The 21,556-nt window shown below is 40.8% G+C and overlaps 2 long non-coding RNA genes across 3 annotated transcripts in view; one reads left to right on the top strand and one right to left on the bottom strand.

The window, feature by feature from the left end:
* The window catches only part of LOC125637367 (uncharacterized), a 308,688-nt gene extending 304,617 nt beyond the window's left edge, over nucleotides 1-4,071 (top strand). Inside the window, exons 18-19 of one of the 2 annotated variants that reach the window (XR_012668650.1) lie at nucleotides 704-1,346; nucleotides 3,813-4,071. This is a non-coding gene — a long non-coding RNA (uncharacterized LOC125637367). Of the gene's footprint in view, nucleotides 1-703; nucleotides 2,724-3,812 lie in introns of those variants that run through there. The other variant, XR_012668648.1, reaches the window with a different exon arrangement.
* The window catches only part of LOC142072230 (uncharacterized), a 45,391-nt gene extending 26,949 nt beyond the window's left edge, over nucleotides 1-18,442 (bottom strand). The window contains exons 1-2 of the long non-coding RNA XR_012668664.1: nucleotides 18,426-18,442; nucleotides 15,724-15,831 (exon numbers count right to left, since the gene is read on the bottom strand). This is a non-coding gene — a long non-coding RNA (uncharacterized LOC142072230). The remainder of the gene's footprint in view (nucleotides 1-15,723; nucleotides 15,832-18,425) is intronic.
* Between the last annotated feature and the right edge of the window lie 3,114 nt (nucleotides 18,443-21,556).

Below are 21,556 nucleotides of genomic sequence, written 5' to 3'. Positions count from 1 at the left end.
CTTTCTGCTTTTCCTGTGCATAGCCCCTGCCCAGCTCCCACTCCTGGCTACCTTCCCCTGTGTAGCTCCTTTTTCTTCCCTGGCTCTCGGGCCACTATTGCTCTTCTCAAAAAGGCCTGGAGAGCTTGTATTCCCCTGCATTAAGCATTACATAACAGAGCAACAAGAGGCAACACTGATTGATGGCCCTCTGCAAATGGCTCCCTGCATATAGCTCTTTACATGCAGCCCTTAATACAGTATTATGTTTAGATTTCCATGCCATAGCTAATCTTTGGGCTGCCAGTTAAACAGACTTTTTCATTTGAAGGGTCTGTGACATTTTTCTTCTCTATTCTGTTCCAGAAGGGCTCTTCCCATCTCTTTACTGTATCAGTTTATTTTTTTCCTTGCAGTATATTGGCTTTGCAGTGTAAAGGTCTCTTTCCTATGCAGTTTCTGACAAAATTGAGTTTCATATTTATTACTTTCCTAAAAGATTGCATACAATTCTTGAGTTGAACCCCTTCTCATAACTCTTACTTATTTGAATATTTTTTAATTTAATGTGTGGTTCCGAAGCTGATATTTTTTCCAGGTCCTTTATAAAGAACATTATTTAGAATTAAGGCAAAGAAGGGAAGAGTTGAGATTTTGTTTGAATTTTTAAAATTTGTTCTGTGTACAGTACCATTTCCTGACCAATTTTCTTTCCTTTTACTAGATTATACAACTTGGCCTTACTCATAACAGTAATCCAATTGAAGTCAGTGGACTCATCTCTTCCATGAAGTCTGAGTTGTCTAAGGACTGGGAGAACAGTGACTGTGCCTATAAGAGATGAGGATAACTTAGTGCTAACATAATGATATAACTAAGAACTCTAATTACAAAAGTATCTGAGCAACAAAGAATAACCCATGTATAAAATGGAATCTCTTTCTAAGGCAATGAAATTGATATGCTAAGTAACTGGAAAGTATGTGTACAAAGTTATTATCAAAGAAAAGTGTGCAAAGTAGACCCTTATTCTGTGGCCATAATGTAACTCCAAATTACATTTGCACTGTGAGTGCTTATTTTCAGAAGAAATAATCTACAAAGAGCGTGTTCAATTCGTGATAATTTGAGTGCGCCTTTTTAATTTGGAACTCCTTAGCATACTGTGTTTGCACAGTCTAGTTCCATGTGTGCTACAAAAACTGCTTGAGCACAGTCTAGAGAAAATTGACAGGAAAAAAAAAAGGAAAAATCAAGCATTTCCACCTGATTGTAGCCTACAAATCTCAAAGCCAGAAGACTTGCAAACATCTAATTAAAGTAGAAAACATCTAATAGAAGACTTTCAAACATTTAATACATGAAAGGTAAGGCACAACACCAGAAAACAGGCAGAAGAATTAAGAGCTGTTTGCAGTAGATTTCATAAAACTGAAAACGAAACATAATTAGACACATCAGGGAGCCACCCTGCATAAGAGCACACTGTCAGCAGTGACAGTAAAGTCCCTATAAATGGTATGCTCTGTTGGAGCTGAGCTCCACATGAATGAAGAGCAGAACAGCTGCCTGCTGGGGTCAGGCATTAGAAAACAATGGACTAGCCATTTGCTGAAAATTCAATACAATGGGTCATGGCAGAAATAGGTCCAACTGACTGATCCTGATGCCATCTACAGGTTTGTTCTGTTCTATATAGGTTGTTATACCACCCTCATCACCTCAGTATCTGAGTGCCTTCCAGGAGTACATTAAGCAATGTGACTAACATTGGTCACTTATTTGTTCTCTCTTATGGGGTTAAGTGTGTGCACTGGAACATTTTTGTTTTGGATTTTTTAATACATATACACGTTTCTATATGCTTCTGCTAGAGAAGGTAAGGTCAAAGAAATGTGTCTTGAACTTAGACTAGGAGGTGGTGAGATTTGTGATGGCCCTTAGTTCCTGGAGGAGTCCATTCCCCAGTCTAGGGCCAGGCCCCAGGAAAGCTCATCTCCTGTCCCCCATACTATGTTACCCTTTAAGTGACTTTAACTGCTAGAATTTAATTACACACTTATCCCTGAGAACCCCAGAGTTTAAGGATGAAAAGTTAGCTTTAATATTTCATAGCAGAAAGTTTTATACCCATTCTTATTAAGACAAAAATGAAATTCTCTATTCCCTGCAAAGTTTAAATGAGCAACGGCAAAGATACCCCCAAAGAACAACTTAGTGCATGTACAATTGATAGTTGGGCTAGTAATAATCCTGAAACTCTTGTTTTTATTGTGGTACCTCTAAAGGCTGTCAGAAAGAGCCACTGAACCACAGAAAGAGCAGGCACACTGAAATTTTTTGATGTTTTCTGAGTACTTACTAGAGAAGGACCTGAACTATACATTCCAAATGTTCGGAAATCTCAAGCATGAATCCTGATGTTGAGCCGTGACTTTGGCCCCTTTTTGGCCCTTGAGTACAATTTAAACATTCCCTGCCAGATACATCTACAGTAATCCCTATTTTATTCTTTTCAGAGACTTATGCCACCCTTATCACCATACTATCTAAGTTCCTTCCAACATCATATTAAGTTCTGTGACTAAAGTCTGCCATGTGCGGTTTGTTTCATCTGTCAGTCTTTCCCCAGGGGGAGAGTGTGCAGGGAAGTGTTTTTCGGTAGTCTGTTTATAATGCATACGCTGTGCTGTGTGTTTGTAGTGGAAAGGGCAAGGTTAAAGAAGTATACCTTACACTGTGATTAAAAGGTGGTGTGACAGAGTATCTGTATATTTTTGAGTTATTTCATAATTGTTCTTATGAATATACAGTTTTCTATATAAAAACCTTGCCAGTTGTTTTGCTCAAGCAGTTTTTGAACAGAGAATGTGTGTGTGTGTGTGTCTGTCTCCAAAAGTATAATGTTAGTGAATAGGTGAATGTTTAAATCTGATCAAATTATGCCCTGAACTAAGATATCTTTCTTGGATTTCATCTTGTGTGAAGTGTTTTGAAAAGCTTTATGCTCAGACGTATTAAATGCTTGTACCATGGAAAGCAGTTCTTCCAGGAATGAGCTAAGGCAATCCCAGAAAATCAGCTTTTATAGCACTGTCAAAGGCTTCCCAGCTATATGCAGCTTTACAAGCAGATACTGGCATGAGCATCAAATACGCCTGAACTTCAAGGTGTTCTTAGTATTGTCCTAGCTTTCTATCTAAGAGAAGTGGAAAATTATACAGAGAAGTAGAGCATTTAATTTTTTTCATACTGCAAATTGTTAAGGATCCTCCCATAGAATTTGTTCCCACTGATGGACTACCTGATCCTAAATTGTGCTGTGTACGTGCTGCTGTAAGATAGGTCTCTTTAGTCTGGCATTTCTGTGAGAAGAAAACTAGTTTCCTGATTGCTTTTCACAGTGAATCTAAGGATATGTCTACACTGCAATTAAAAACCTGCAGCTGGCCTGTGCCAGCTGACTGGGCTAGCAGAACTCAGGCAAAGGGGCTGCTTAATTGCGGTGTAGACATTTGAGCTCAGTCTGCAGCCCCAGCTCGAACATCTACACTGCAATTAAACAGCCCCTTAGCCCAACCCCCATGAATCTGATTCAGCACACCTGGGCCAGCCATGGGCTTTTAATTGCAATGTAGACATACCCTCAGGAGGTGTCCCACTATTCATAAGGGAAATTGTATATGCTTCCAATTTGGGGAAAATATTACATTTTTTTTTATTTTAATTTTGTCCGTGGTACCCTGTTACACAGTAAATGGAACAGGAGTACTTGTGGCACCTTAGAGACTAACAAATTTATTTGAGCATAAGCTTTTGTTTTGTGGATACAGACTAACATGGCTGCTACTCTGAAACCTACAGTAAATGGGTATCTTCTTTGAAGGAACCAATACAGCAGATTCCCCACATGTGAAACACCACATCAGCCACACTATCAGAGGCTCGTTCACCTGCACATCCACCAATGTGATATATGCCATCATGTGCCAGCAATGCCCCTCTGCCATGTACATTGGTCAAACTGGATAGTCTCTACGTAAAAGAATAAATGGACACAAATCAGATGTCAAGAATTATAACATTCATAAACCAGTCGGAGAACACTTCAATCTTTCTGGTCACGCGATTACAGACATGAAAGTTGCTATATTACAACAAAAAAACTTCAAATCCAGACTCCAGCAAGAAACTGTTGAATTGGAATTCATTTGCAAATTGGATACAATTAACTTCGGCTTGAATAGCGACTGGGAGTGGCTAAGTCATTATGCAAGGTAACCTATTTCCCTTTGTTTTTTCCTACCCCCGCCCCCCCCCAGACGTTCTTGTTAAACCCTGGATTTGTGCTGGAAATGGCCCACCTTGATTATCATCCACATTGTAAGGAGAGTGGTCACTTTAGATAAGCTATTACCAGCAGGAGAGTGGGTTTGTGTGTGTGTGGGGGTGCGGGGGGTGAGAAAACCTGGATTTGTGCTGGAAATTGCCCAACTTGATTATCATACACATTGTAAGGAGAGTGATCGCTTTAGATAAGCTATTACCAGCAGGAGAGTGGGGTGGAAGGAGGTATTTTTTCATGCTTTGTGTGTATATAAAAAGATCTTCTACACTTTCCACAGTATGCATCCAATGAAGTGAGCTGTAGCTCACGAAAGCTTATGCTCAAATAAATTGGTTAGTCTCTAAGGTGCCACAAGTACTCCTTTTCTTTTTGCGAATACAGACTAACACGGCTGTTACTCTGAAACCTGTCATTAGCCCTTATGGCCACGATGTCACACTGGGAGCTCATATTCAGTTGATTATATCCACCATGATCTCCAAATCTTCTTCAGAGTCAGTGCATCCCAGGGCAGATTCTGTAAGTATGGCTTATATTAGTTGTTCTAATTTACATTTAGGCATATTCAAATACATATTGTGTGTTTGCGCCCAGGTTGCCACATAATCTAGATCACTCTATATCAGTGAGCTGTACGCTTCATTTTTATCATTCCCCCAATTTTTGTGTCATCTGCAAACTTTATGAGTGATAATTTTATGTTTTCTTCCACGTCACTGATAAAAATGTTAAATAGTGTAAGGTCAAGAACGAATCCCCTTTATATAAATATAAACTATATGTGTGTGTATATATAAATAGTGTGTGCATAGTTAATGATTTAGCATTATAGGAATATGATATTGGTATTTTTATTATGGGTCAGATTGCGTACCTGGCTATGCAAGGTACCTGACTAGAAGGGGGAGACAAGGTGAAGGTGGGTAAAGTCACTTTTATTCTGCTTGATCCTGGAACTGTTTGGGAGTAGAGCTGTGTAATAATCAATTTTTTGGTTTACTGGCAATTCAAAAAAATTGAAAGAAAATTTCATTTACTTTTTTCTATTTTTTTCAAAGGAAATTGAAAAGTTTTTGAGACAATATGCAAAGTTTTGATTTGAACCCCAAAAATTAATGTAGACTTCGAGGCATTTTATCAAAAGGAAAGGACTAGATTCACAAATTTACTTCCTCCCTCATAAGCTTCAGCCCAGGGGATAGGGAACTCATCTAAGATATGGGAGATCCAGGGTCAATGCCTCCCTCTAATGGATGCGGAGAAGGGATATGAACTTAGGTCTCCTTCATAGGCTATGGGATATTCTGGTGCTTCTTTTTCAGTCTCTCCTTTTGAAGCTGTTCCACTCATTATAAATAGTTATTGGAGCAGGGACATGAACTTGGGGCTCCCCCATCTTAGGTAAATATCCTCACTACCAAGCTATAGAATCAGCCTCATGCGCTTTCCCTGGCCCAGTGGCTATCGTTGGTCATCCATAGTGGCAACTTACAGTCCATTACTGATTTTTTGTCATCTATCCAATAATTATTCCATTGCTACAAGTTGTAGAGTTGACCAAGAAGTGGATTGTCAGTGCAAATTAATTCTCTTCCAGTGACCTAAAACTTGCAATCTTTGCTCCATCCTCCCCTGTCCACTCCCAGATGAATAACAGCCCCATACACTTAAGAATTAATAACAGTCCTGCATGGCTGTTGGAAGTGGTAGTAGACAGAGAGATAAGACTTTTTAAACAAATCACTTCAGGAAGGGGCCCCTGATTACTGGGTATTTGGTAAGTATTCAGGTGTTCAGCTCATGTTTTCACCTAGGAGACAGACTGATTATTACATCAGCCATGTTAGCTATTGGCCTGTTTCTTGAGGGGGACATATGTGAATGGTAGGCAAAGAGTAGTTTAACTCTCCTTATCGGACAGACAAATAAGAAAGAAGAGTGAGGGGTGGATGGGTTTTGCAAAATGTTGGTTGGGTTTTGGATTGTGCAAAACAAAAGCCAGAAGAGGCACAGATCCAGATTTTTTTTAATCCAGTCTCCCTCTCCCCTCCATTCCAAATTGTGGGGAGGTTTGAATAAAAAGTTCTGCTTTTATCCCATCTCTAAGCACCAGTGCATCTAGACCTTTTAAAAAACTTCTGGTCACAAACTTTTGAAACTTGATGGTTACAAGTGTCGAGGACTCGAACCCCAGACGGTACGGTTCGTTGTCTGACCGGAGAGAGACAGGCAACACCAGCAAGGTCCGAACTCAAAACTCTTTATTGAAGAGTGCACATAACAATAGAGAGTAGCCCGTCTCCAAAGAGAACCAGCAGCCTCTAAGTAAAACTAATAGGTTTTTATAGACAGTTCCGTCGCGTCACAGATTTATTCATAAAGCAGCCCACCCCTCCCCTATGTTAGTTAAAATCCTTTTTCTCTATTATGCATGCACTTCTACCCCCTTATTGTAGATAACTTTTAGCAAATCATAATGCTTCATTAACTTTATTGGTATGGGTGTCAACCAGGAGACGAGGAGTTAAGAACAGACATAACACAAAAACAAGGAGTGGAAAACAGCGCCTCCGTATCTCAACAAGACAGTTCCCAGAACATCTGGTACAAAAATGCAGGAATGCAGGCCCCCCCTTTTTTCTTACTCCCTGCAACTTAAACAAGTATTCTTTTATTCTATTTATCTCATTCAGGGACTTTCCCAGCAACCTTTATTAGCCTGACTTTGGTTCGGTTAGCATAACTGCTTCATATTTAATTTTTCTCACCTAACACAAGGTTGCAGCTGCATTAAATTCTTTAGGTAGAACATGTGGTTGCTCTACTTCCACCACAGAGGTAACTATATTTCAGTCATGGTAGATCGATCCTGGTATTCACAATCTATAATTATTAATGACAGGTTTCAGAGTAACAGCTGTGTTAGTCTGTATTCGCAAAAAGAAAAGGAGTACTTGTGGCACCTTAGAGACTAACCAATTTATTTGAGCATAAGCTTTCACGAAAGCTTATGCTCAAATAAATTGGTTAGTCTCTAAGGTGCCACAAGTACTCCTTTTCTTTTTATAATTATTAATGTCATGCAATTGAAATCTATACAAATGGAAACCCTTTACTAAGTCTACCTGACTAACATTCCATTCTGACATTCCTTCCATCTGTGTTGCCCACGGTCCTTTTCAACTCACCCATTCTCACAAGCTGACAAAGAAAATGCACTTTTCTAAAGAACTCAAGAGCATTTCAGAGTTTTGGTGAATAAGTCCATTAGGCAGAAGTAATCACCTCTTTTCAGATAATTATAGGAGAGATTTGCAAAATGTACAAATTTCAACACTGTGTATAATAACTATTATGCAAGAGTGAGAACATAAAATAGCTAATACACATACCCATTAGGTAGTTTTCTTATATGGCTATATTGGTTCTTTCTAAATACTTTTCATAGCACTGAATGGGCATAAGCAGCTAAATGTTTGTGAAAATGATCTCTTTGGTCCTAATTCACCCAAGCATTTTGGTAAGTTTATCCCTATTCAGCAAAGCATTTATACATGTTCTTAAACCTTATTGACTTCAGTGGGTTTAAGTGTAGGCTTAAAGTTAAGCATGTACTTATGTACTTTGTTCGTAAGGAAGTACTGCTGAATCAGGGCCCTTGACATTAAGGACCAAATTCTGCCCAGATAATCATCCCATCTAACCCCACTGAAGCCAATACGTTTACCTGGTTTAGCCTTAAACTGCTGTTCAATCACAAACGTGTGCAAAACTCCCACAATCAAAGTACAAATTTTTGCTCTGCATCAAAACAAAACACAACACTGTTAAGCTAATGTTGGTCAATTTTATTAAAACAAAATTGCATGTGTTGCCCATGTGATTTAAAATGGATGATAAAACTTGGAACAAACAGAGTCTAAAATGGAAATGCTGAGAGACCCTTAACTGTAGCTTTGCTATGTGATGCTTGCCAATAAAAGAAAAGTTGCAGGATATTAAAGCCTACAAAAATTATGCCCTTGAGGAAGCCTGTACAGTTTGTCTCAAATTGGGAACCAACCAATATGCTGATTTAACAGGGCCAACACTGCATTTTCTCGTCTGGTGTTGGTTCAGGTTTAAAAAGAGAGCCTCATATTGCACTTGCCTTTTCTGCTATACTTACCTATTCCTCACTGTACTGGTATGAAATTGGAAGCAGTGCACTGACAAATACTGCATTTAGAAGGGCTGATTTAACACAGTAGCAGAGCAGCAGGCTGGTTGTGGCAGTGGCAGCAGCACTAAGAGGATTTCAGGGCATTGTAACACTTTCTAAATATTTCTCTTATCTTTCCAATTTTTAATTTACCCACTCATTCATTGCAATCTCTTTCTATTCAGAAATAACTTCCAGTTGGGGAAACACAACTAAGTAGTACACTGAAGCCAGTCCCCTCTATACTTATTTTGGCTGCTTAATTTTTGGCAGATATATGCTAATGACTTTATTCAAGGCATTACAATACTCAACTTTTCCCATCCTGAGTGGAGTTGGGTGGCATGATGTGGTGTGTAGTACATAATCTGTCTTTCTATCTAGTCTGTCCCTCTAATGAATGTCTGTGCCAAACAAGAAGATGGAAACTTGAAAGAGGAAAACTAATCTGCAGAAAGCAGCCCAAATTCAATTAGAAATGCTTGAAAAGATAGCAATTAGCATTGACCTGAAGAATAAATTCCAAGCTCTGACAGACTGAGGGCCTGAATGCCAGATGCAAAGTGATGTGTGCAAAGGTTGATTCCTCAGAGGAAGTAGCAGCCAAGATGTTGGTGAAGTAACCAAGATATCTACTGAAATGTGAGAGAGATGGTTAAATGTACTGAACTGTGCAAGGCCTTGAGGGAAAAGACTGAAGGGGACATCAGTAAATACAACTTCAGTTGAATACAGGAGAGTCAGGAGGGAAACAGATGCTACGGTAAGATTAAAAAAGAAAACAAAAAGTGAAGGGGTAACAGCAGGTGTGTGCCTCAAGGACAGGATTGCATATCCCTTTCTGTGATAGCAGGAACAGGAAATGGACAGCAAGATAAAGATGTCTGCTTATAGAAGAAATAGAGTAGGGTTGTTGAATACAAGAAAAAGTGTGCTGAGGTAAGAAGATATTGTGAATGCCATTGGGAAAAACAGGGGACTACAGAACTGGCAATAAAGGCGGCCACTTTACATGCATGCACAACTGTTCATCAGCATTCTTCTATAAAATATAATTGCAGAAGACTGTATGAATCATACAGACTTACTTATAGTCTCTCATTCAGTGTATTGTTTTATACCAGAGGCCTATGAGTAACCTATATAATATGCTTAAATGTCTGAGAAATTGATCAGCTATACAGTAAACTTTTACTCCAACAGAAGAGAAGAGAGGCTATAAATTGGGATGTTCTATGGTAGAACTCCATCAAATGATTAATGTATTCCTGGTAAAGATGAATAAAAATAACCTGCCAACGTGAATGGCATTCATTGATTATAAGGAAGATGCTGACCTAGCAGGAAAGCAAAATTAAAATGCAGTCCTGAGAATGTAGTAGAAGAGACCCAGGCATAAGAAAGCATTATATACAGTTTTGGAGAAACATCTAAAGGGTTGGGCTGTGGCCGGCTAAGTGGGATGTGCAAAAAGGACAGGATGATGACTTTTTTCCCTCTCTCCCCACCCAGCAACCCCCTTTCCACATCTGCACAACCTCGGTTCTTGTGCACAAAGACTGTAAATGTCTTAAATGGATGAAGTGGGATGACTTGGAGCTGGGATGGGAGTGTTGTGGGGGGGATGGGGAGGTGGCGCATATGGCATGCTTTGGAAGCTTTCACTCTGATGCATCTTTGTTCAGTGCTTCTGAAGGCATTCTGATCAAGTCAGCCATAGTGCATCCAGAGTCTGCTGCTGGGTTGGACCATCTCCACATACACCATAATCAAGGCTCGGGTTGTTAGAGCTAGAATAGAACTTGTCACAGTTTCCAAGGTAACTGCAACTCTGATTCCTTCATGGCCTCCTTAAGAACATCCCTCTTAAGCCTTGAACCCCTACCTGTCACCTTGCTTGGGGCACGAGGGAATCCTGTGATCCACTCCCTCCAGACTGGGCCTGGGGCTGCAATTCACTGTGATTGTCTCAGCAGGTCTGATTTTAGTTCTGCATCTGCAGTCCTGTTCTCTCATGGGAAGCGGTGGCCAGCACATCCGTTAGCCCGCGCCGCTTCCCGCAGCTCTCATTGGCCTGGAGCGCCGAATCGTGGCCAGTGGGAGTTGCAATCGGCCGAACCTGTGGACATGGCAGGTAAACAAACTGGCCCGGCCTGCCAGGGGGCTTACCCTGGCAGGCCACGTGCCAAAGGTTGCCAATCCCTGGGTTAACCAGTCAACAGCCAGTCTTCATAAAGGAAAGTATTACAGAGAAAACATATCTTAAACAATAAACAGCTTATAACATAGACCTAGTTTACCAGATTTCACCCATCTTCCATATTGAGTCTCTGGCAGGGTTCAACGTGCTTCATGTCCTTTTCAGAACCTGTCTGTCTTCTTAACAGTCTCATGTGCATTCGTGGATTAAGGCTGAGTGACTGTCTCGCCAGGTCAAGTCAATTATTTTATTCAGTTTGCAGGTCTTTGACAGGCCTCTTAAACCAGCTCAAACCAGTACATGCTATTTTCACCATGGAGTGAAGTTTCCACAGATTTGTTATCTGTATTAGGGATTTGGATTAATTCCCTCCCATCTCCCAGTGATTTCAGTTCCTGCAGGAAACCTTTTCACACCCACATTTAGCCACATTAGCCACTCACTAACCAGCCCTTGCAGATAAATATAACATTTATAATCTTGGAATATTCCATGTGTCCATAGCTTCTGTCACATCTCAGTAAAATAATCTTTGAATACTCCATGCTTACAAAGCATCTCATTGGTCACAGAATTCACAAACTGTAGACTTCCATTGTGTTGCAAGAGAGGGGAAACAAAATTATTTTTAGCTTTTTTTTTTTTTGCCAAGAATGGACCAAATTCAACCTTGGTTTAAGAGAAACTGGCCAATTACAAAAGTAAATGTCTATTTCTTACTAGGGACACAATCCCCCTGAAGTTAGTGAGAGTTGTACTCATTTATTCTATGGCTCAATTTGGCCCAATGTCTTCCAGTATTTAGACTGAGGATGAATAGCAATCAAAGATGTCTTGGGTTCCAAATATCGTTATTTTCCTCAGTGATAAAATTCATGATTTCTAAAAAAATATTTAGAAAAGCAACTCTTTAGGATAGGGACTGTCTCTTCCTGTGGATTTGTATAGTACTTAACAAAATAGAACTTTCGGATCCTACTGAATTGCCAACAATAAATACTAACAATCAAAGTTGAATGCAAAAAACAACTACCCTGAGGCTCAATCAAAAATCATTTCAATCAGACAGAAGAAAGGAAGATTAGAATAGAAAGGGAATGCTTTGGAACAAAAATCAAAATTAGTACAATTTAGAAGTTGCAAGTTCAAACTGAACAGAAAACACATAGAAGAAGATCTGCATTTGCTTCTATAGTTCAGACTATTATGAAAGAGAACACAATAGAACAAAGATTATTTATAGGGAAAATGCAATAGAAAGTGGTCAGATAAATTGTATTGCTGGGCTCCTTGTATCAGTCAGGAATTGGATCTAAGAAATGGAGAAAATATTACCATTGTCACTAAATATAACTAAGGTTGAGGTGGCCATGCTATTCAAAATCCCTATTTTCATGTTGCTAATGGTTTCCTTGGAAATTGACCTTTTAAGCTCATATTAGTCCTTGTTTTCTACTTTGTACTGTAGTAGATTTTCATTAGACACAAGAAAAACAAACCAAAACCCTAGTACAGCAGGCATCAATACATAGTGTTCAGAGATGTATTGAGATGCTATGTCCTGACAGTTTTTTACATTCTACATTCTAAATGAATTTTTGTAAAAGCTTGAAATTATCTGTATGGAGGAAAACTTCTTTTTGTGTAGGCCTTTTTATATTTTATTTATTCTTGGCTAACTCCAAAATTCCTTGGGTATCAATGTTATATTTGACATGTAGTTAAGTTCTCAGTAAGAAATGGTGTTTTGCTCAGTTTAAAAAAATTGGTTAGAGGTTGGAAATGGTTTAAAATGGCATAGTGTTCATGCTCAGGTTGGAAATCAGTATGCATACAGGTACGTGTAATTTAGTGTGTGAGCAAGTGTATTTTTATCACTACTATCATTAGGTTAGGTACATTCAATACACTGCAGACTGGCAGAAAGAGAAGAAGGCAGGAAATGAGGAGACTGACTCCACAGTCATGGAAATCCCGAGGGTAATAGCACCTCAGTGATGGCCATATAGTGTCTAGCCAACCACCAAACCTCAGCCCAGTTCTAAGAGGACAAAATCTGTGACTCCACCCCACCAGGCTCATTATGATGATAGCCAGGAGGTCCTGTGGATGTGTGAAATTTCACAGACACCACAAAGTAGAGTTTATGGTCCTCCTTAGCTTAGCTACAGTTGAATTAATGGTAACACATACACTGCCCCCCTCCTGAGTAATGATCTGGAAGGGTGACCAGAGGACAAGTGTGAAAAATCAGGACAGGGGGTGGCGGGGTAATAGGTGCCTGTATAAAAAAAGCCCCCCAGATTGGGACTGTCCGTATAAAATTGGGACATCTGGTCACCCTATGATCTGACTCCTGGACACACATTGCATATATGTGGTGTTGACATGTGGGGCAGGGACTATATTTTTGTTCTGTGTTTGTACAGTACCTCACACAATGAGATCCTACTGTCTGAGTAAGGCTCCTAGGAGCTATCTCAATACAAATATTAATAAGAAATTGAAGAGCCATAGAATCATAGAAGATTAGGGTTGGAAGAGACCTCAGGAGGTCATCTTGTCCAATCCCCTGTGCAAAGCAGGACCAACCCCAAATAATCATCCCAACCAGGGCTTTCTCAAGCCAGGCCTTAAAAACCTCTAAGGATGGAGATTCCACCACCTCCCAGGTAACCCATTCCAGTGCTTCACCATCATCCTAGTGAAATAGTTTTTCCTAATATGCAATCTAGACATCCCCCACTACAACTTGAGACCATTGCTGCTTCTTCTGTCATCACTGATAACAGCCAAACTCCATCCTCTTTAGAACCCCCCTTCAGGTAGTTGAAGGCTGCTATCAAATTCCTCCTCACTCTTCTCTTCTGCAAACTAAGTAAGCCCAGTTCCCTCAGCCTCTCCTCATAAGTCATGTGCCCCAGCCCCCTAATAATTTTCGTTGCCCTGTGCTGGACTCTCTCCAATTTTTCCACATTCTTTCTGTAGCGGGGGTCCCCAAAACTGGGTGCAATATTACAGATGTGGTAATATACCAGTGCTGGCAACAAGGGCACACTGTTGACTCATATCCAGCTTCTCGTCCACTGTAATCCCCAGGTCCTTTTCTGCAGAACTGCCACTTAGCCAGTTGGTCCCCAGCCTGTAGCAGTGCATGGGATTCTTCCATCCTAAGTGCAGGACTCTGCACTTGTCCTTGTTGAACCTCATCAGACTTCTTTTGACCCAATCCTCCAATTTGTCTAGGTCACTCTAGACCTTATCCCTACTCTCCAGCATATCTACCTCTCACCCAGCTTAGTGTCATCTGCAAACTTGCTGAGGATGCAATCCATCCCATTATCCAGATCATTCATGAAGATACTGAACAAAATCAGCCACAGGACTGACCTCTGGGGCATGCCGCTTGATACTGGCTGCCAAGTAGATATCGAGCTGTTGATCACTAGCCGTTGAGCCCACTGATCTAGCCAGCTTTCTAGCCACCTTATAGTCCATTCATCCAATCCATACTTTTTAACTTGCTGGTAAGAATACTATGGGAGACCGTATCAAAAGCTTTGCTAAAGTCAAGGTATATCACGTCCACCACTTTCCCCATATCCACAGAGCCAGTTATCTCATCATAGAAGGCAACCAGGTTAGTCAGGCATGAATTGCCCTTGGTGAAGCCATGTTGACTGTTCCTGTACACCTTCCTCTCCTCCAAGTGCTTCAAAATGAATTCCTTGAGGTCCGGCTCTATGATTTTTCCAGGGACTGAGGAGAGGCTGACCGGTCTGTAATTCCCAGATTCTCCTTCCCTTTTTTAAAGATGGGCACTATTTTTGCCTTTTTCCAGTCGTCTGGGACCTCCCCTCATTGTCATGAGTTTTCAAAGATAATGGCCAATGGCTCAGTAATAAACTGTGGATATTATGCAACTATGATTGACTCAACTGCTCTCTGTGCATAATCTGTTTTCACTGGAATTGCCAATATTCTAATTCCTTGAGCAGTTTCAAACCGCATTTTTTAAAAACCCACGAACCATAACCAATGCTGCTTCTTTTTTCCCATGTGCTGGTGTCATTTCAGGGTCCAAGACTTAGATTGTATGCCCCTAGGGGTAAGAGCTTTGTTTCCTTTGTCTTCTGTGAAGTGCCTAGCAGAATTCTGGGAGCTATCAGAAATAAGGAATAATTACAGATCGGGGAATCTGGAGGGGTTATTTGTACAGCGGTGGACATGTTGGCGAGGAGACAAACTGAATTATGATGAGCTTATGTAACATAAATCCTGTTAATTTCTTAATTCAATACGATAATCCTCTCCTATTAAACAAACAAATAAAACCTAGGTTAATTTTTGGCTGGCAGGTAACCAGTCCTAAATCAGATGTTGGATCTGATGCAGCAGAGTGCTTACCAGCCTTGGGTCATGTCCTTAATGCTAAGTGAAAGGGAAACCTGTTTCTCATTCAATGATTGCTCAGCTATAATAAACTGCTAACATTTTTAATTTGATACTTTATATACTCATTAAACTCTGGTATCATATAACAGGGCAGAAGGTTTAATTTTTTTCACAAGAGCAATTTTCTCCTGAAGCCTGAACATTTCACTGCTGTACTGTAATTTCCAGGGATACATAGACTTGGTGAAATGAATTACACGGCTTCTGAAAATAGCCAAAATCAAACACAAACTTTTTAAAAAAATGTAGTGCATACACAGTTGTGTGGCTGCAAATCATGTAGAGGAAGAAAAATTATAAACAGACACCTTTATAAATAAATAGGCCATTGAAGTCTTCATCTCCACACAAGGGGGGGGGGAAAGCTTTTGAAATAACTTTCTTAAGTCTTGATTTAGTACAATGCTTATTTTCTCAGATATAAAGCAAAAAAGCCAACAATCTTGAATTTATTCACCTAGTCAGGTAAGGCAGAGAAAATAATGATCAAAGTGCCTAACATAAGCAAAATGAACAACTGATAGAAAATAAAATAGGTACCTTAAAAAGGCCTCAAGGCTCGTCCCTTCAGTCTTTCTTCAGTCTGTATTTTCACCTTAGTCAGTGGGGCTTTAGTCTGAGTAAGGACTGCAGGATCAGGCACCACGGCTGGTAAATCATACAGTAACAAGGGAAAATAATAAAGGATTAATGTTAATAATTAGAAATAACTTTAAAAATAATTAAACAGAGCACTAAACCACAAGAGATTATGCTTTATTGGACCATTAATCCACGCCTCGGGTGCACTGTTAGGCATAATGCTATAAGCCAAATGCCTTCAGCCACCTGAGACACGTGTTTATGGACCTAAATGTAACCTCTTGTGTCTTCTAATGTGGCCATTGCATTTGAAACTAATTTTAACTAAAAAAACCCCCACACCCTGTGATAGATATTTTAGGTACTTAGACATCTCCTTCCATGAGGGAAAGTAGTTCACAATACAATTACAATGGGGTTAGCACCATACAGTGCATGCTGCAGAGGGCATCTCACTGCATCTGTATTGTCAAACCCCCATTATCTCTGCTCAAGCGGCATTCTAATGAGTCCCAAGGTGACAGACCATGGTGGTCACTCGCTGTCCACTGACTTGTGGAATTCACTTGCTTGCTGAATAATCAGCAGCTGGTGCTTCTTCCTTGGATACTCTTACATAGTATGAGGATGGAAAAACCCAAGAGAGGTAGATGCTGCCTCATAGCTTATCCACTCTGACATTCTCTGGGAATGTGTGTTTATGTAGAATGGGATAGCATAAGAGTTGTGAGTCAGCACAGGCTGAAAAGGAGTTTTCTGGACCCACTTTTCTCATTAGAACTCCAGAGAAGACAAAAAGGGAAGAAAAGAGGCATGGAAGTAAAAAAAAAAAGAGCGGCAGGGGAGATGAATGAAAAGGAAATGTAGGCCATGGGAAGGAAAGTGATAGGGATAGAAGGCCAAAAACAGAAAACAAGGGAGAGAGATTGGAATGTGGAAGAATAAAGGGCTGGAGGGATGTTTGAAGACAAAACACTACAGCAGAGGGGGGGAGAAAAGTCACAAGGAAGCAATGGAAAACGAGACAATGAAACGTGGAGGAGTCAGAAGAGAGAGTGAGGGGGATGAGGAGAGCAAGGGGAATGAGGAAACGAAGAAGAAGAGCAAATTCTCATGTAGCTGAAATTTTATTGTTGCCAAATGTGGCTTATTTCAGTTTAACTCTGTCAGTCCAGGACTCCTGGCCAGCATTCATGTTGGGCACACCTGGCTGTTTGATGTCTTTTTGCAGGTGATTCTGTTGGGCTGCAGTAGCTAGTTCGGGGCTGTGGTGAGAGAGGGTTACATAGGAACGTGGAAACAGGAATTGCCATACTGGATCAGACCCATGGTCTCATCTAGTTCAGTGTCCAGGTGCCACAGAAGAAGCTGCAAGAACCTCACAGTAGGTAGATGTAGGATAATTTGCCCCCATCAAGTTCTCTAAAAGTTAGAAATTGTCTTAATCCCTCAATTTTTGCTTGCATTAATTGCTATAACTCCGGATATTCATGTTATCCACATAAAAGTCTAAATCCCTCTTTGAATCTTACTAAGTTCTTGGCCCCAGTGGCATCCAGGGACAATGACTTTCACAGTGTGATTATGCATTGTGTGAAAATGTATAATGAGATAATAATAATAGTACAAGATCATCACCCTTTGAGTGAATCAAGTGGCACACTACTTCTGTAAACACTCAGCTATTCCTTGCAATGCATTCTCAATATGCGCAGCAGCCATGCATCCTGCTCCCAAAGTGACAAGAGAGAAGAACCAGGGAAGGCAGAGCAGCTGCAAGTGCATGTCTTTATAGATCTACATTGGGAGTTGGAGAGGGTGACAGAAGGGAGTCAGGAATGCAGTCAGTGGGAAAACACAGGAAATCATTTGGAGAGGGAAGGGAAGGGGAGAATATTGGTGGGGTTAAGCTCAAGCAAGTATGCTGGGGAGAGATTGAATCTCTCTTGAAACAACAGAAGGAGAGATTAGCAATGGGGCAGCGTGGTGAAGGCCTACTGGGAGAGAAAGATGAGGTAATTAAGACTAATAATTTATTGAGTTCCTCAGTACAAGAAATTGAGGTTCACAAGTGCTCTAAAGGTGAAAAGAGAGCAGGGCCAAAAGAGTATTTTTGTGATGAAAAATATGTTTTTAAAAATTGATTTAAACTAGCTTTAATATAGCAGTATATTTGCCAGTGTGGGAATGTTTATGGATATTGGTGTTACAAAATGAATATGGCTCTTGCAAAGTATGAAGACTTTCCTAGTGATCTGTGGTCGACATAGACCTATTGTGCATGCATGGCATAGTACAAGGATTACACTGTGTAGTGTTATTTAAATATGCAAAGTCCCATTGACATAATAGGCAGGAGAGAGTATAGTTTAATGTGTCCATAATCCACATATTAAAGCCCCCTAAGTATGATTTGACATGACAGGCCATAATGCTTCTGAGCTTTAACAATCTATTGTGTCTATGACATACACTCCACAAATTACAGTACAGGAGTGCCTCTTGGAATTTCATTTAAAATCTGCTGGTTTTCTTCCTTTCTTTTGGTACCAAACTACTGATAGAAATATAGATAAATAACACACAGAAATTAAGTGAAAGTTCAGTAAATTTTCTTAACTTCAACACAAACAAGAAGGGCATTCAGAGTTATTTCTTACCGTGCCTTCACTTCACCGTCTTGCGACTGCAAACTGAAGTAATGCAACTTGGCAGGGCTGCAGGATGTGGCTGTCCCACATGTGACAGAGAAGGGGGAAACATTACTGCTCAGACTCTCTCTCTTAAGTACCTATATGGCCCTCATTACCACTGAATCTGAGTATCTCTAACGTATTTATCCTTATGCTCTAGGGCAGTGGTTCTCAAACTAGGGCCGCCACTTGTTCAGGGAAAGCCCCCGGTGGGCCAGGCCGGTTTGTTTACCTGCTGCATCCACAGGTTCGGCCGATCGCAGCTCCCACTGGCCGCAGTTTGCCGCTCCAGGCCAATGGGGGCTGTGGGAAGTGGCGCAGGACGAGGGATGTGCTGGCCGCACCTTCCCGCAGCCCCCATTGGCCTGGAGTGGCGAACCACGGCCAGTGGGAGCTGCGATTGGCCGAACTTGCGAACGTGGCAGGTAAACAAACCAGCGGCCCTAGTTTGAGAACTACTGCTCTAAGGTGATCATATGTCTCAATTTTATAGGGACCATCCCAATTTTGGACCTTTTTCTTATATAGGCACCTATTATGCCCCACCCCCATCCCAGTTTTTCACACTTGCTATCTGGTCACCCTACAATGCTTTAATATAATTATCCCCATTTTTCAGATGGAGAACTGACGCATAGAGAGGCTAAGTGACTTGTCCAAAATCACATAAGAGACACTCTGGCAGAGCAGGAATTTGAACCTTCATCTCCCATATTTTGTGTTATCTTTCCTTTCCTGTCAGCTCCCAGCTCAACTGGAATGTGACCCCTAGCATGCCATAGTAGGTTCCTTGGCTTCCCAGCAAACATTCACTAGCTACTATAGGGCTTCTGTTCCCTAACCTGCAGTTGCTAGAGAATCCTGGGGTGTTTATTAGCTAATCTTCTCAGGATTATAGACATCTGTGTTGCTAATTTAATAGACCCGTGAACTGGAAACAAGATTTTTCCTTTTTGTTGCTGGGTATGGTGATTTTGCACAGTCACCTTCTAAGGCCCTATCTTGCATGGATTTTAAGAGGGGAGGTGGCAGCTTGTGGTAGGCAGCCCTCCTAGAGCTCCTGCTGGGGAGCAGCAACCCAGTGTTTGTGAAGAGCTTTGGAAAAGAGGTATCTGGCACCATAATTTGGGTGTGCATTAACCAGCTAACATACCTGTCCCAGTTAATAAGGTCATTTCCTGGGGCCTAGAGATGAGATTCTTGTGGGGGTGGTGGGGAGGAAGAAACCAAGATCTCTAAACAAATCTACAGGATTTGCCTTACAGGCCACCCTTTGGCTGCATTTAAACAAACTGTGCAGGGAGTTTCTAGTAGAAAAAAGAAACCATTCTGAAATGTAAACTTTTTAACTTCCTTTTTTTCACCTTTGTAAAGAATCTCTGGGGGAGTTTGCAAATTTTAAGGTCTTATAATCTTATGAGAACATAGATTTAGTCAGTCCTTCGGGGTTGGGGCGGGCTTCTATAAAGCAAGGATAGAGAATGCTCAGGAGAACAACATTATTTTAATAAGCTTGAGCGGATCATGAATTTGCATCTCACAGTCCTTCTCTGTTCACAGTGTCATCCTATCTCTAGATCAGTCTAATGCTCTTCATTTAATATGCTTTGTATTTTCCATAAAGAATGAGAGTGTCTGCCTAAATGATTAGATCATCATAAAGAAAAAAACTGGTTAGTGTTCTTTGTATCCAGCATATCATCTGCAGAAATATAATAATATTCATTATGCAGCATTCCTTTCTCTGGGCCAATTGGGTTCCATAAATAGGAAGTGTTCAAATTGCCAATATTTGTTTGCATAGATTGCCTGTTTGCCTGCTGCTTACCCACAGGGACCTGTCCCGGCCCACTTCAAACCTTTCAGTGACCACTTAGATCAGTCTGTTTTATTCATTGTACTCGTGAACTGTCTGAGGTTTTTTTTTTTTTTATGGTAGCTTTTAAACATTTATCTCCCTGTCTGTTTACTGCGGTCCAAGCAACATGTTTCCTGAGTCTTGTCTACAGAAAAATGCACACTAGGGACTCTTCCTTTCAACAGCTTCTAATTAGTCTGCTGAGGTTGAGGCCTGAGCAAAGCAATTTAAAGGGTAACTTCCTTGAGCTGGCTCCAGTGCTTCCTGCTTAGGAGAGCTCACTGCCTAAGAAGCTTATCAGCTAACTTCCTGCTGTTGAGACACTTGCCAATCAGCTGATGCTGCTCCTTCAATGTATCAGAGACCTGGACCAGTATTTTGACAATAATAGGATTAAAAAAAAAAAAGACTGACCTTGTACAAAGCAGCATTGTGGTTTGCATGCAGAACACAGCTACCGTTGCAAATGTACAATTCCATTTCTAGGGCAAACCTAGCATGACTGGATATAAATGTGTCTGCTTCTCCCTGAAATGCATGCAAAGCTGGCATTTCTACAGCTTGTCACTTCTGGCTCTATGTTGTTTGCCTCTACATTTTAAAAGGGAGTTGTCAGTGAACAACTTTCTTTATTAAGAAGAAAAAGTTCTCTCCTGTCTTCCCCACCCAGAAAATTACTCATCAGTCTGATGGCAAACCATTTCACTGGCATGCGATCTTCATGCTTCTATTACAGACAATGTTGGTTCAGACAGTGCAGCCAGGCCTGCAGCCTTGGGTGCAGGAGTGAACTTCATCAGGGACAAGTTAAAATGTTAGTATGATGTTTACAGTTCATGCTCCACTATATGGCATGTGGTATGCAAGCTGCTGCTCATTGCCTGGCAGCTCTGTGGTGGTAACTTTTGTTGTTTAGGAAATCACAAAGACTCCCTTTACCATAGCACTGGCTCAGATATATTTGTAAACTTTCCCCCCACTTCTGTTTAAGGAGAAACATTCATCCAATTGTTTCCATAACTTCCTCCCTGAACCAACCATACCAGCAAACCCCAGGGCACAGTCCTGATTGTTCTTTGTGGGCTTGACAACTCCTTCCCCTGGCAATCACAGAGGTTTGGGGCAGGTGTGTCTTGGAGGGAAATCTTGAACCTTACAGTGAGTAACTAGGGATCCACTGGGAGCCTCAAAAAGTTCCTGAATTGCCCCTGGTGGCAATCATTGAATGTAGAATTTTAGG

The sequence above is a fragment of the Caretta caretta genome, chromosome 1 (genome assembly GCF_965140235.1).
Source record: "Caretta caretta isolate rCarCar2 chromosome 1, rCarCar1.hap1, whole genome shotgun sequence".
Lineage (NCBI taxonomy): Eukaryota > Metazoa > Chordata > Testudines > Cheloniidae > Caretta > Caretta caretta.
This window is presented reverse-complemented; position numbering and strand designations above follow the sequence as displayed.